The following is a 15552-nucleotide window of genomic DNA, read 5'->3' on the forward strand; positions in this document are numbered from 1 at the left end:
CGTCTGAACCTCCATTGGCCCCCGCCTGGCATCACTGGGCCACTGTTGCTGGTGAAGAGCCTGGGGGGGGTGATAACAGGAGACATTTAAATGCCCCCCCCCCCTCCTGGTCTCTTGTCTTTTTTGCTCCTCCATCTGCACCTTTAATTGCATTCATTAGTCCATAATGACACATGGCATCCAGACCATCCCTCTCTACCTGTAAGCGGCATGTGAAGACGGCACTGCGACGCTCCAGGGGGGGCGAAGGGGGGGGGGAACGTCCATCTGAAGGTCCTTTACAGCACGGAGCCTCCCTGTCCCTCCTCCCTCGGTCCTCCGCACCTCCACACCCGCTGGCTGGGTGGTGGAGGTTGTTGTTTTCAGAACTGAAGAAAGTTATTAGTTTAAATGATCATAATAAGTATTATTACTTATTATATAGCCAACAAATATTGTCTAACAACACAGTATGAAGGAGTTTTTGTATGAAAATGTAGAAAAGGGTATAAATATTTTAAATCCATTTCACCATGATAATGGGACCAGGTTTGTGTGTTTAATCATCCTATTCCCTTGTTCGTTATTAATAGCCTCTGTGCTTAAACCACACCACCTGACGAACGGTTAAATTAAGCAGGCGGTTAAGAGAATTAACGTGTGATAATCGTCGCTCCTGGCAAGATGCATCCGTGCAGAAATGCTCCGCCGTGCTTAGATCACCCCCATGGTGGCCACGGGAATCGAGTCGGAGCCCAGCTAGGGCTGAAGTCTCCAAGCTAACGCTTACTCCTTCACGTGTGCGGCACTGATTAATTGCTTATTAAAACTTCATTAATCACCAATTAGGACATAAGTTATCCCACTTGTTAAGTGTAAATGGATGATTGTTCATTAAGGGTCCCGTGTAAGAGAATAAGTAAGGCAAATTGTCCGGCGTCCTTTCATGACTTGCTGGTTGGCCATTTATCTTGTGTTACTTGCAGGTAGACCACAGTCGTTTTGAGGAACTTGGGGCTTTTTGCCATTAATCACCAGTTGTGGCTCCAGTTGAGTTAATTTTTACTTACCGGTGCATAATCAGGTCATTAGCAAATGCCAATTTGATTCTTTGGCTCCCAGTCTTTAATGTATTTAATATATCTCTGATTAAGAGGGACTAATTAGTCACTTAAGTACGGACAATGTTTTTCCTAAGTGTTTTCAGTTTCACGCTGTTCCACTGAAGTGTTATAAAGTGTGAACTCTAAGTAATCAGTCTTTCAGACAGAAGGGTTGCTTAAATTATTTGCGATCCACCGTGAAAAGCCTGATGAATTCCAGGAGTGGGCGGTCCAGGGGACCATCAAAGGGGTAGCGTACCTCTAGAGGCACTGCCAGGATACAGGTTACTGGCTGAACTGCTTTCTGGAACACGGATCTGATCTGTGCCCTTATTTCTTGCCTCCTTTATGGACCTGGTCACTCTGTTCTGGGTTATTCCCTCTCAAGCATAAGCCTGCAGGCGGACTGGGTGACCTCTGCGTGGATTTGCAGCTGCTTAATGCTCTTCCCAAGGGGCAGCCCCATAGCTTAAGCATGGAAAGGCTCTGGTCTCCATTGTGGTTATGTGGCTGGAGTGTGGCTCAGTGGATTAAGATGCTGTGCCTGTTATCCGATAGGTTGCCAGTTCAAATCCCAGAGCCTGTCAGATGATATCAGTGTTGAGCCCTTGAGAAAGACCTTTAATCCTTAATTGGCCCAGTGATTAGCTGATCCTGATTTTTCAATTGTATGTTGGTTTAGATAAAATGGTCTGCTAAATAATTGTAATAATGGCAAAACGATAAATCCTGTTCAGCCCTTATATTTGGATCCCTGTTCTCACTCTATAACTTATTCAGACGTAATGGAACTGCTTCAAAGAGAGAGAGAGAGGGGTAGCAGAAGGCAGGTGGGCCTGCCCTCTGTCCTCCTGGGATGAAGGAGAGATGCTTCCTGATGGGCGTCATGCCAGCACAGGTGCTGCTATTACCCAGAATCCACTGCTGTCAGTCAACATGCTCCACAGCAGAAAGCATCAAATCCTGGGTGTTCAGACCTCAGCCTGCTCCCGTCTGGTATGCCATCTCCTCAAAGACAGTTATGCTTCCTAAAACGGGCATCCTAAAAATAAAAAAGTTTTGCCATTTTGTTATGAATTTGCATAAATAATGTTTACATTTGAGGTTTGTTTTAAAAGTACTGCCCCACTTGATGCTCCATAAATGATGCTCGTACCTCGCGGTTGTCATGACAGCTGTTTCCCTTCGTCTCTACATCACCTCCTCTTCTGACCGCCCTAACACCCTGAGATGGAGGTTACCTGTTATCTCGTTGTGGGTGGGTTTGATTCTTTGAGGGATGCCAGCGCTGAGGACGTCGGTCATACTATGCGCTGATCACATAATTAGAGAATCTTCCAGTGTTTGTTCCAGCAGATCTGGTTTGTTTCAGTCTCAGTACCCATGATGCCACAACAATAAAATCTGCAGAGATGGTAAAGTGTGTAATGCCATTGGTACACACATGGGTCACATTCAGGGGCCCCTGTGAAGAACTGTGTGCCTGTGTGTGATCTCTCTCCAGTCAGACATCTCCTTCCCACATCAAACCCCGAGGAACCTGCTTTCCAGCAGCTACGTGCAGCGTGGAGACGGGCATCTCCCTGCAAGCCTGCGAGCCACTTGGGCCCAACAAAGACAAAACTCATGCAGCCCATATATGAAGGAGTTGTAATGGACCCCGTAATTACACAGTCGTCATGGCAATCGCGGTTATTTTGCTGAACGGACGGTTTACTACACGTGTCTAACCCCGCTAACATATACCCCTGCTCGACGCTTTGAGCGCGTATCTGACCGAAAACTTTGGGCCGTCCGGAATGTTTCCCGGAAGAGACAAATCCGCCTCATAAAGTCCGTGTTTGTCCTCCTCTCATCCTAATAAGCTGCTGGCCGCAGCCAAGATGTCAGCAGTGGGGGGGCGTGTTTCTGGCCGGCGCACGCCTCCGGGGCCCGAGCTTGACTTTGAGCTTCGCTTTCTGTTGCCGTAGCAGCACGGCTCCTCCTTCCGCAGCGTGGACGCCGCGTGCCTCGGGCACCTAATGCCTTTCAAGGGCCACCCCCCACCTCCTCCTCCTCCTCCTCCTCCCCCCCCCCACCCCTGAAAAAAGGCAGGATTAATCTGTGTCCTCCGAGGCCCCCCATTTTTTGGCATGGCCGAGTCGTCGAGGCAGCTTGCCGGAGTAAGGTGACATTTCTCAGCATGCAAAGTAACGGCGGAAAATTCTTACGGGAGCTGGGAAGTTCCTCAAAGCCGCAGCACCTTTTGACTTTGCTTGGAGTGAAACAGATGCTAACAGCCTTAGTTATGGCCTGGGCGGCGGGTCGGCGTTCGCGTGGAGGCGGAGCCTCCCCAGTGATGGGCTTCTCTGGGGCCACGGGCGGCGGCGTGCGACGGTGTCCTTCCGAAACGAGACGAGCCTGACAGGGCCGGTTATTTTTAATAGCGCTTGACATTGAGCAGGTTAATGACTGATTTGATTGTTTGTGCCGCTTGCTCTGTGATACTAAGTGGACCGTTGGGACCCGTGCGGGTTTCTTATTTATTAATTTTTCTTTTTTTTTTCTCAGGGACGCGGGGGCTAAAGAGCCAGGGGAGTCGCGTGGGGGCGGAGCTCACGGGGAGCGGGGGAAGGGTGTCTCCGCCTCTCAGCAATGGAATGAGAATCAGAATCAAAATAGTCATATTATCCAGGCGTACACAGCTACATAAAAAGACAAAAAAAATCTATTTTTGTATCAGGGATAGCATGAAGATGGTTGTAAGTTAACGGGTGAATATGGAAATCCTAAATACAATGCTACTGTGACAAATACGCAGAGGTGGTAAGTTCACGTACAGATCCAGAGCAGATATTGTTTCAACCAGCCAGTTGAGTATGAAGAGTTACAGTCACAAAGCATTCAACTACTCGGTTACAACAAAATCTTGGTCTGGATTTATACTTTCTGGAGCTGAACTTTCCACCTCTTGGACTTATGGTTAGTAATTAGTTGATTCCACCTCTTTCTATGCTGCTATATTGGTTACATAAACATCGCACTCTGCATGTAAACCCCATATCCAGCCCCCCAGGTCCTCACTGCCCTGTGGTCTGCACTGTAAACCCCATACAGTATCCAGGTCCTCACTGTCCTGTGGTCTACACTGTAAACCCCGTGTCCAGGTCCTCAGTGTCCTGTGGTCTACACTGTAAACCCCATGTCTAGCCCCCCAGGTCTTCACTGTCCACTGGTCTACACTGTAAACCCCGTGTCTAGCCCCCCAGGTCTTCACTGTCCTCTGGTCTACACTGTAAACCCCGTGTCCAGGTCCTCAGTGTCCTGTGGTCTACACTGTAAACCCCGTGTCTAGCCCCCCAGGTCTTCACTGTCCACTGGTCTACACTGTAAACCCCGTGTCTAGCCCCCCAGGTCTTCACTGTCCTCTGGTCTACACTGTGAACCCCGTGTCCAGCCCCCCAGATCTTCACTGTCCTCTGGTCTACACTGTAAACCCCGTGTCTAGCCTCCCAGATCTTCACTGTCCTCTGGTTTACACTGTAAACCTTTGAATCCCTCCCCCTGACACTCACTGTCTGTATTTACAAGGCCTGATACTGGACTCGCGTGAGTGTGCCCTGCAATGGGCTGGCCCCCCATCCTGGGTTGTTCCCTGCCTCATGCCCATTGCTTCCAGGATAGGCTCCGGACCCCCCGCAACCCAGTAGGATAAGCGGTTTGATAAACGGATGGATGGATACTGGACTCACAGTGAGGGATGGCTTTGCAATGTGTTCCTGCTGAGTTTGTCACTTTTGGACTTAGGATTGAGTCTTAGCAGCCTTATGAAGCACAGATGCAAGGAAAACCTGTGTGAGGGCCCTGTGCTGAGTTGGTACCTTTACCCATAATACTGTGCATGGACATGTGACAGACCCATCCTGCTGCAACCGGTCCTGCTTCTGGACATCTCCACTCCTTCGCTGGTAGATGCTTCCAGAAACTATGGTGGATAAACCGGATCTGTTTGATTGCAATCCTATTTGGGGGCTGTCCAGTCTGGGAGGGGAGGGGGGGGGATCTTGAACAATATGTGTGTGTATATTTGTATTCATGGTGTGTGCCCAGCCAAGCAAGCCCATTTCCTGTGCTTGTTATACATCCCAGGCTGCACCAAGTGCTTTATGTAGAAAACAGAGAAGCCAGCAGCTGTTGGGGATCAGTTATCCAAACCCAGCATGGGGAATCCTTTGGGTCGTCCAAGAAGGACTTATCGTTTTGGAGAAGGGAGAGCTGTCCCACTGTCAGGAAAAATAGGGTGTGTGTGTATGTATACGTGTACCAGCGTAACACATAGTGTTTATAAATATCAGATTATGTTTCACACAGGAATTATATAATTTACAGTTTACACTTTAAATTACAGTTTACTATAATTTGCAGTTTGTGACACAGAAACATTGAATGCCATAATTTAGAATTTTTCTCTCAGCCAAGATGTCCTGCAGAAACATAAAACTTGGTGTTTGTTTCCATAAAAGTGCACTTAGCAGTGTCGCAATACTGTGTAATTTTATTGTTAATTATAATTCTCTTGTAGTAAAGAAAATAAAGGAGTGTATAAAAAATGATGTATGATTTAGATTTAATATCCATGGCAAGAGACATTTACACTGTTCAGCATTATGAAGTACAAAGGATATGTGCGGAAAGATCTTTAGCTGCACGTTATGCCAACATACACTTAAGTATTATACCAACTTATGTTGCTGAGTTATGTTTTGGTAATCGATGAAGACGAGAAGAATGACAGGCAACCAAAAATCAAACTTTTATGATGAAAAATGAAAAATACACTTTAAAACAAAGTATTTTCGTGAAAAATGCTAAAACATTTCTGAGGTTAGGGTTTCTATTTAGGCTGCAGAAATATTATGAAATTCTATTATGCAGTGTCAGTAGATAATTTGTTATTGAAATGCAGAAAATATTGAGGCTTTGCATTTAGATAAGGTAAAATGCAAACAACAGGTTACTTGCATGAAATAGGAACAGAAATTCAACACTATATTTTGTATACCTAAACTGAAGCCAGTTACTATAAAGGGAATCATTCACGATGAACAATATGAACATTATGAGCTAGTCGACCATGTTACATTACTACATCTGTTTTGTTTTCTGTCCTCTAAGGACGTATTAATAATTAACGACTCCTAATGTTAGATGAACATACTACAAGCACATACAAGCTGCACTCTGGCACGTGTGAGACGGTACCCACAGTGCTCCAAGTTAAAGACGGAAATCAACAAGCCACCGAGTCTAGAATCTAACCAACTTTACTGTCACTAGCAAACACAGCGGAAGCAAGCGGCGATTTTATTTATATGTCACAACTGCAGCCAGGAAACAAGCCAGGAAGTTTCTGAGACTCCCCCCGAACGGCCCCTTTTTCCCGGGACTTAGGGCAGCGTTTCCGTCGGCCGTGCGCCGCTTTCGGAGAGCATCCCTGCCAGTCAGTAATGCACGTCATCTTTTCCCATTATTGGCTCCAATTTACTACTTATTGTCCTAGTTATTAGGACCTGGTAAGTCGCTAATGGAGGCACATCCTCCCCATCGCACTCCATCACCAGGTGCCTGTCCTCTGAGGGGGAAAAAGACATCAAATTGCCTTAAAACACACAGATTAGTGGCCGGGTGAAGCACCTTTCTGCTAGTTACTCTGTTGCTGAACGTTCCTTGCATGGGTGACCCCAATTTGCCTGAGTGAGTGCCCTTTCTCAACACTACCTTGTGTTTTTAGGAATACATGTTTTTTTTTTCCGTCCCCGGCTCCCCCCCCCATCTCTGCAGCGTGGTCGGACCATTCAACTATCTGGAGAATGTGTTGACGGCATGATAATGTTCAATTTTGACACACTTCACATCCATTAAAGCCAATTACCGCGGCCCGAGTTTGCATTAGCGCTAATATGGCGTTCTTGTGCGCCCGTGCAAATGACAGCGATACGGGGCCGTTACGAATCCCGGACGAGGTGGTTTTTCGGATCTCGGAGTAGGGAGCTCCATCCCCTCAGACGCCCCTCAGATGTGTTTCCCAGGAATGGACTAGGTACAGTTACCCGCCACTGCTTGGCACGATCCTTGAGTCCAAAAAGAGCTAATCGCGATAGATATGTCTGTCAAGAGCTGCAAAGCAAGTCCCAAGGGCTTTGGTGCACCCAGCACACAATGCAGGTACCATGCAGGTGTTCGTTGCCTCCCGACCCCTTTTCCACCCGCTCTGACGTGTACAGGAACGGTTAAAATGAACCTGGTGTCTGGATGTCTGCAGCCTTTAACCTTTGGGGGCTTTGTTAAGTTTTTACATCTGATTGGCGAGGCGGCCAAAACCCTGAGCCTAAATTGGGAAAAGGAAGATGGGGGGACAGAGCGCTGTGGGGCAGGCACCGTCTGGCTTGTTCCCCACTGCGTTGCGGGGGGGGGTCAGCGTACACTTCCTTCTGCGGGGCACTTTGGCACAACCGGGAGGAGCCGTGCAGCTGGTCCCGGCGCTTCCTGGAATGCCGGCCACGCATGTGGTCGCTGACTCCGATTTCCTGCCTCCACTCAGACGAGCCCGAGCCCTCGGAAAGGCCTGCGGCCACAGGGAAACCGCGAAATGGATCCCGAACACGCTGAGTACTCAGGGTCCTTTTATGGGGCCACGGTCCCACTGAGGCTGTGGTTATCAACATACGCCTGTCTGTGTGACAAGACAGGCCATTACCATCCCGAAATCCTGACATTTTCCAGACCTATGAAATTGCCCTGCTGTCTAAAGTGCCATCTTTACCAGCTTCCTTACATCGCAAAATGTACCATTCCATCCATCCACGGTGCGAAATAATCTATTACTAAGGAAAGAATCTGCTTTGCACCTTATATGTGCTGATTATGTATCATGTTTTCTTTGGTATGTTTTCATATATATACAAAACTCTCTACAGATACTGTGTGTATATTTGCATATATTCATATATAATATCTATGAGGATTTTTTTGAGGTGGATAAATTGGCAGCTAAAACGAATAATGATAATAATAATAATAATAATAATAATAATAATAAATTTTAGGACCTTGAGACATATACTGACAAGGGATCAAGGAGATTGCAGTTGTCAGTGGTCTAACGTGTGTTTTAGCCTCCTGTGCAGCACAGCAAGGCCAGTACAGGGATTCACACGGTGCTAAAGCTAAGCTAACAGTCTCTGGAGTAAATAGAGATTATGGTAAATTACACCTCATGTGAAAAATGAAGGACCACCAGGCGCATATATGTTAGAAAAAAAAATTCATGTGTTTCTCTCCGTTCTTCCAACAGACAGCAGACATGGGCACCTTCTCTCACTGCCGTCTGCAGACGCTTAACTGAATCCCAGTTATTTCCTTCTCTTCCCATAGGTGCCTAGATACAAAGCAGCACTAACAGCTGATATGGGCTAAGCAGGGAGTTATTAAATAAAATAACATAATAACGCTGCATAAACCAACACAGTTACAGTGAGATAAATAAAAATGATGGAATAAAATTCCATAAAGTACAGTAATAACCACGGAGGGGGTGGGTTGTCCCTTGACCACACCGATTACATGACACAGAAGACAGTCGCCGTTGCCGGCCGCCGTTGCCGTTTAGGAGAGATGACGTCGCTCCGGTGGAGGTTTCGGCTGTGAGGGTGGTACAGAGGGAGAAGCTCACTTACGAGGAACAATGGAATCGCACCCTCCGCATTTATCACGTTTGTAATTAGCGCGGCACCGGAGCTCGCTGGGCTTGTTAGCGCCCCACCGGGCGCCGCGTAATTAATTTCCGCTGGCGGTGTAAGTGGAGCTCCGACTGGCCGTCACGTGGCGCGCGGGCCACTCTGCTGGGACGCCTCCCCCCTTTGCCAGAGTCTCCCATTCGCCCCAATCTGTCCCCCCGGTGCTGCCAACTCCCTAGGCCTCAAGGAGGACCTCGCTTCAGGGACATGTGGCCGGGCGTTGAATGGGGTGGGGGGGGGGGGGGGAGTGACCCCCACCGGCCCCAGGGGGAAACTTGAAAAGAATCCACAGATTGGCGAGAAAAAGCTGTATTAGGAGTGGCGTGTAGATCATGCAGTCAGGCGACATCGTGAAGAAGAACAGGGCGGAGAAGGGAGGAGAGGTAAGAGACAAGAGAAAAGAAAGGAGAAAAAAGCAGAAAATAAAGGAGAGAAGAGGAGGAAAGGAATGAGAAAAGAAAAGAAAAGAAAACAGGAGATAAGTAAGTCAGTGTGTCTTGGTTACAGTACAGTGCGTCATGTTTTCAGGATGAAACTAAAATCCTTCCTCATTACAGTAATTATGATAATTGCTGGATTTCTATGAGAAACTTAGAAAATAAGTCCTGTTGCGGAATGGAAGTTCCAGGTGTTTTTTTCGACATTCGCCACTATTGCATTAACTGACAGTAAAACTGAATCAAGCAGTCGATGGATGGATGGATGGATGGATGAATGGATGGATGGATGGATGGTGAAGGTGCTCCACCCTGAAGTTAGCACCATAACATTTCTTTAATTCGCATGCTCCGCTGTGCAAACTGCTGGTGATGCTTCAAACTGCCTGACGTGGGTCGCTATTCACAGAATGTCGACACCCCCTCACCCGTCTGAGTCTTGCGGATCTCTCTGCGCTGCCCCAGCATCCGGCCTCTCCTTCTGCATCTCCTTTAAAAAAAGCCGGCATTCCCACCCGCGCATTGCCACCTGCACCAGAACAAAAACGGCTCCTGCCTTTCACACTCATTTGTTTCCCTTATAGATTGCTTTACACGCAAAACAGGTATTAAAATAACTGCCTAGAGCTGAATTTTCATAAAAATGATACCTATGGGCTGTTATCCAGCATCCTATCTCCTATAGGTTTTAAAAGGACCGAAACTCAAAGCGGACGTCCTTTAAAACGAGCACCCAACACCAAAAACAGAGTTGTTCTGGTTAAACTCTGCTCTGATTTTTTTATGTGACAACTGTACACAGGATTTCAATTCTAAAACCTGGAATCTACACCCACAACCAATTGGGTTGGGGAAAAACCCCTCTCTGCACCTTATTTTGCATAAACCTTGCAATCTTTTGTCTTGTTCCCTTACAATCTCCTTAGTGCGGCCACCGAAGGCAGATGCCCAACCGCGTGGGCCTTTGACCAGACACACAGGAGACGAGCGCTTCTGCTAATCTCTAATCTGGAGATTTATGCCTCCATATATGTAAATGGACCGTTCTGCGGGTGTTTCAAAACACACTTATCCAAAATATGTTATTAAGGCTTGAAGGGCTGCAGATGGCCACATAATACACAATCACTCGAACAAGGCGAGTGATTTTATCGAGCCTCTCCGTTGCCCGCTGGATGCTTACCTTCGAGAACGTCAGCCCTGAGCCCTCACTGTGCTCATCTGATTCTGGGGGGGGGGGTCTGGATGGGGGGGGGAGTAGCGAAACAAGAAGATGATTCGCAGGCCATCCCAGCAGCCAGGAATGCCGGAATCAACCTGTGCCGTGTTTGTCAACGAGATGTGATGGAGAACGTTCCCGGAAAAAAGCCCTGGGAATGGCGGCCTTCACAGGAAATGAAATTTGTCTTCAATTAAAAAAAGACACGAGGTTTCGCCGACGACAAATGCCACTTCCTTGTAGGATCAATGAGCATTTTCCCTCTCATCGGCCCGGAACAAGATGGCCCTAAATCTTCCATGATGAAGACATAATATGTCATAATCAATAGGAGCGTGGACAAAAGGACGACTCATCAACATGCAAATTTATGCGGCTCCGCCGTTTCAGATGAGGCCGATTTCCACCTCTCTCTCTCTCTCTTTTTATTTTTTTTCCTCCGCTCGATTCATCTTCATTGCTAATCATTTGAGGCTGCCAAATGTTCCCTGACACTAATGTATTACAGGTCAAGAGAGGCAGGTCCTCACCTATTACCCCCAAAACAATGCGCACCCCTCCTGTCCCCACTTCAGCTTTCGTAGCAATTAATGCCAGATGCAATCACAAGCCTTGAATAGGAGCAACTGGGGCTTGTTTGTGGCTTGGGTTCATTAGAAAGGAGGGCAAAGAAAGGAATAAATTACTTAATTGCAAAAAAAAAAAAAAAAAAACTCTAGGCAAAGGATGGGCAGTATGTGGCCCACTGTGTGAATGGGCCAGGGTACTCCAGGAATGGGGGATTGTGGGATTGCTAACACAGACACACACACACACACACACACACACACACACACACACTGGGTACCCTCCAAAACAGATGGCTCGACATACCATCCATTCCTGTCTTTGTCAGCCCGTTCTGCTCTTATTTTCCCCGTCTTCTTCCTTGATGCAGAGTTCGCAGAGAAGATTCCGGGAAGATTCTTAGATGCCAGGTCTAGGACAGCGACGCTAACGTCTCCTTCTACACCGTCCCCGAGGGTTGGGGTTAGGGGGGCAGGTGGGGGGTCTCGCTTGAACCGGTAGCCTGGAGAGATAATAGAGAAGCAACGAGGGTGGCTCTTTTAAGTCAGGGCAGGTTCGAGTCGAGGCCAAACCCAGCCCACTAGCTGGGGCGGGGGGTGCGCGGGTGGGGGGACAAGTTCATTCGCATCAGTGTGTGCTCCGCTGAGGAGCGAGCGGGATGAGATACCTGAAATGACCACTGGGTGGAGGGGCAAAACGGCAGTAATGTTCTTCAGGATCCCGTCCATAGGTGTATAAGCAGTGCAGGCTTACTGGCAGCCAGCAGGATGGTGCCCCCTGTGGACAATGCCAGACCATTACAGTCATCCTACATAATCTGATAAAAACACACATAGTACATTTAACAATGCAGTTTTTGATGCATCAAATATATTTTAAATAAATTTCAATTACTAAAAAAATGGGTAACACTTCACATTAGGCAGCACTAATAATGTAGTTTAATACTTATGTATTAATTAACCAGTAAGTCTTAATTACATACTGATTTCATGTTAATTCACCTTCACTGAATCGTGACTCATGTTTCATCTTAAGTAGTTATTATATTTGGTGCTGCATTTGTAAACTATAGAGAGCTTTGTGAACTACTGAAGGAACTGCTGAAGGAACAAGTCATGAATAACAGAATCTCATGTTTGTCGATGTTCGTTGTTAATGAATCACGAAGCATCTTTCATCTCAAGCAGTTACTATATCCGCTAATTCTGTAAAAAGAACCCTGAAGGATCTGCTGTAGATCAAAGACCAAAAGGAGATGCAGCCGTAACGCCTTGTGAACTCACTGTAGGTGGCTCCCGTATCGCTTATTCTCCCGGATTCATCCACTTGTCCTTTATTTGCCTGTAAACAACTCAAATTAGTGAATCCACTGGGTTGAGGGAGGGGTTTCCATGCAGGACTAACGATGATGCGTGGCCCATAACCTAACAGAGAGGTTGGGGCTGCTACAGGTCCGAGGAGGTCCTTTCGCGTGTAGGGCATGCATGGGCCATCCCTCACCCCCCCCCCCCCGCTCGTCGCTCATTTGCATTTGTTTAGCTACACCGATCCCCACCCTCATTGGGTTGGCGCTTCTGGGATGGGAGGTTAGACGGGGTCACGCGTCCGAGAGGCTCTTACCCAATCAGGGACGAGCACAGTGAAGCGACCCTGAGGGTTAGACGATCTCGACGGGTCCTGCAGCTGGGCTTTGGGGGGGGGGGGCGGTGAATGGGGGGTGTGTGTGAATTAATTTACTGTTTAAATCACACTTGTTCTCCTAATGCAAGATACAAAACATCCAAAAAATCTGAAGATGCTGGCATTTTGGTTTTGAAGATGTTAAGGTAAATGGAACCTGTTTTTTATTTTTAAAAAAAAACACTAACTTATGGTGTTGAAATGGAATATACATACACAGCATGATCAAATATAGGCCAACCCCAATGCACCTTGCTTAAATAATCATATGAAAAATTTGCTGTTGAATCATGACTTTTTATTTTATTTTTATTTTTGCGTTATTAATAATGCAGCTAGAGTAGTTCAGATCCGCATTCACGCAGCCTTGTCTGTCACCCCAAGCGGCATCGCTTGTCACTTTCCGGTGCACAGGAGACATCAGTCACGCTGAGACCCGTTACTGGCTTGGGGGTGATGGCATCCTGCTTAACGGCTGGGAACAGGGGGCATTTCTGCTCGAAGGACAAGATTCAAAGGATTCAAGGATTCACCGTCATTCAAACAAGTACAAGTATAACGGGATACTTGTTTACATACCTCCCTGCAGACCTAAGCACATAGAATGATAAAGAAGAGCAGCAAGTAAAAAATCGCGAGTACAATAACTTAAACGGCATATGCTATACAGCATGCAATACATATATACAATATACAATAACATACAAGTAGGACAACAAGGTGCTGAGGTTAATGTGGCAGTAATTAAATGATAGTTCTAATATCACTGGGGGGAGGGGGGGGGCTCACGCCTCCAGTGTTACAGGTTCAGCTGCCACCTCCTGCTCTGTGTGTGGCTTGTTTCTGTGGTTTGCTGGGTCCTCTGGTTCCACAGTCAAAGACATTCTGTAAGGGTACTGGTGAGTGAGTGTGTGTGTGTGTGTGTGTGTGCCCTGTGATGGCCTGGCATCCCGTTCCGGGGTCCCCTGCCCTGTGCTTCCTGGGACAGGCTCCAAGGATCACAGTGACCCTGTACTGGGTGAGCGGCTATGGAAGGCAGATGGACAGGAGACAGGAGCCTCTTCCCAGGATGCTCTGGTGACGAGCAGCTTCCCTGGAGCATCGTACTGTCAGCCCAAGAGGGAAAAAGTCTGGCCCAGTAAAAGGCCTTAAAATGAGCCCACCATCACCTTGGTTCAGTAACCGTTGGATGCTTCATGGTCACATGGTCCTTCTTGTGCGGCTTGAGCACCCAATTACACTCTTTGGTCTGAGCCCCAGGGCTCGCGCTGATCCCATCTTGACGCCTCATTTCAGACAATCATTCGGAAGAGTGGAAGAAGGGGAAAAACGGTAAGGTGCACATTGACAGGTGTTGGGGGGGGGGGGTGTTTTACTAGGTTCTCTGAGATGAGGGATCCATTAAACACCATTATTGGGGGAGGGGAGAGTTTGAAGCCTCGTCAAAGCAGAATATTCATTCGATTATAATGAAGAGGCAGGAACTACAAATTATTGCAATACCATACAAATTAAGTGACTTATACTGTAGTATCCACGGGTGCTACGCAGTATATTACACAGCAGGCTCCTGATGCTCTGCAAACAGGAATCCCAAAATGCCATGCCTACTGTCTGATGTAGCGCAGAGAAGCCAAGTCTGATATTACCCTTATTGCGTTGAGCCGGGAAAGATGTGGTTCCCATTGGTTGAACTCTTTGGTACAGTCCATCTGGGTAACTTCCGATGTAATTTGTGATCCCCATGTGTTTCATAGCAGATGACCTTTAAAATAAGTAATTTTACAGATCTTTCAAATCACAAAACCTTGGTTTTAAACAGGAAATCGGCAAGATTTCCCGAGGAAACAAGTGCTGATTCGGGCTTCAATCTCCCTAAAATTCTTTTCAAAGACAGTTTGATGAACATTATAGCTGATTGTAAAAATGTCTGTCTGGTTTCTGCATGGTTTATAAAAATATCATGAGGCATCAAACTTTTATTCTCCTAGTGATCAACACTTCACTCTTTTCATTTCTTGAAAAACACGGTCCATCCGTCCCTCAATCAATCCATCCATCCATCCATCCATCCATCCATCCATCCATCCATCTTCCAACCACTTGTCCTCGTAATAATTGCAGGATTCACGTAAAAACCGAAATAATAAAATTTACCTGAGCTTCACTGCTTGTGAAGATCTTAAAATGAGACACACAGGAAGCACACAGAAGAAAATTAAAGAATATTGTTGCCGATAGCAACTGGGATGTTGAATTAAAAACCAGGAGAACTACAATCTTAATAACCTACATAAAGACATTTAGGGGAGTCTGACATGGTATTGTGTATTTCGATTCATTACCGGCATGCTTCTGGCAGCCCACAGAAATGGCCTTTAATTAAATTTATTTTTCTGCAGTGGATGGGGGGGGGGGGGGGGGGGGGGGCGGGGTTGGTCTGGCAATATAAGAAGAGCCAGGGTTGGGGCCGCCATTTCTTGCAAAAGTCACCCAACCTCCCTGGCTCATTTTTAACAATATTTCTCGAACGTCGGAAGCTCCATGCAGGAGCCATTATGTTAATCTCTGAAAACCCAATTCGGCCATCTACTTAATCAGCTGTACTGTGGGCTTCCCAACATTTCGCTTTTAATTCTGTGCTTGTACCTCAGTTTGACCGAGGGCTGTTTTCGTTACCAGCCTCCTATCTGAATACTCGCTTCAGAATTGATTTTTAAATGCACAGCACATGTTTAATATTGTTTAAGTTTAAATAACTGAGAGATTAAATTATAGGACAATAATAG

The sequence above is a fragment of the Brienomyrus brachyistius genome, chromosome 19 (genome assembly GCF_023856365.1).
Source record: "Brienomyrus brachyistius isolate T26 chromosome 19, BBRACH_0.4, whole genome shotgun sequence".
In the NCBI taxonomy this organism is placed as follows: Eukaryota; Metazoa; Chordata; class Actinopteri; order Osteoglossiformes; family Mormyridae; genus Brienomyrus; species Brienomyrus brachyistius.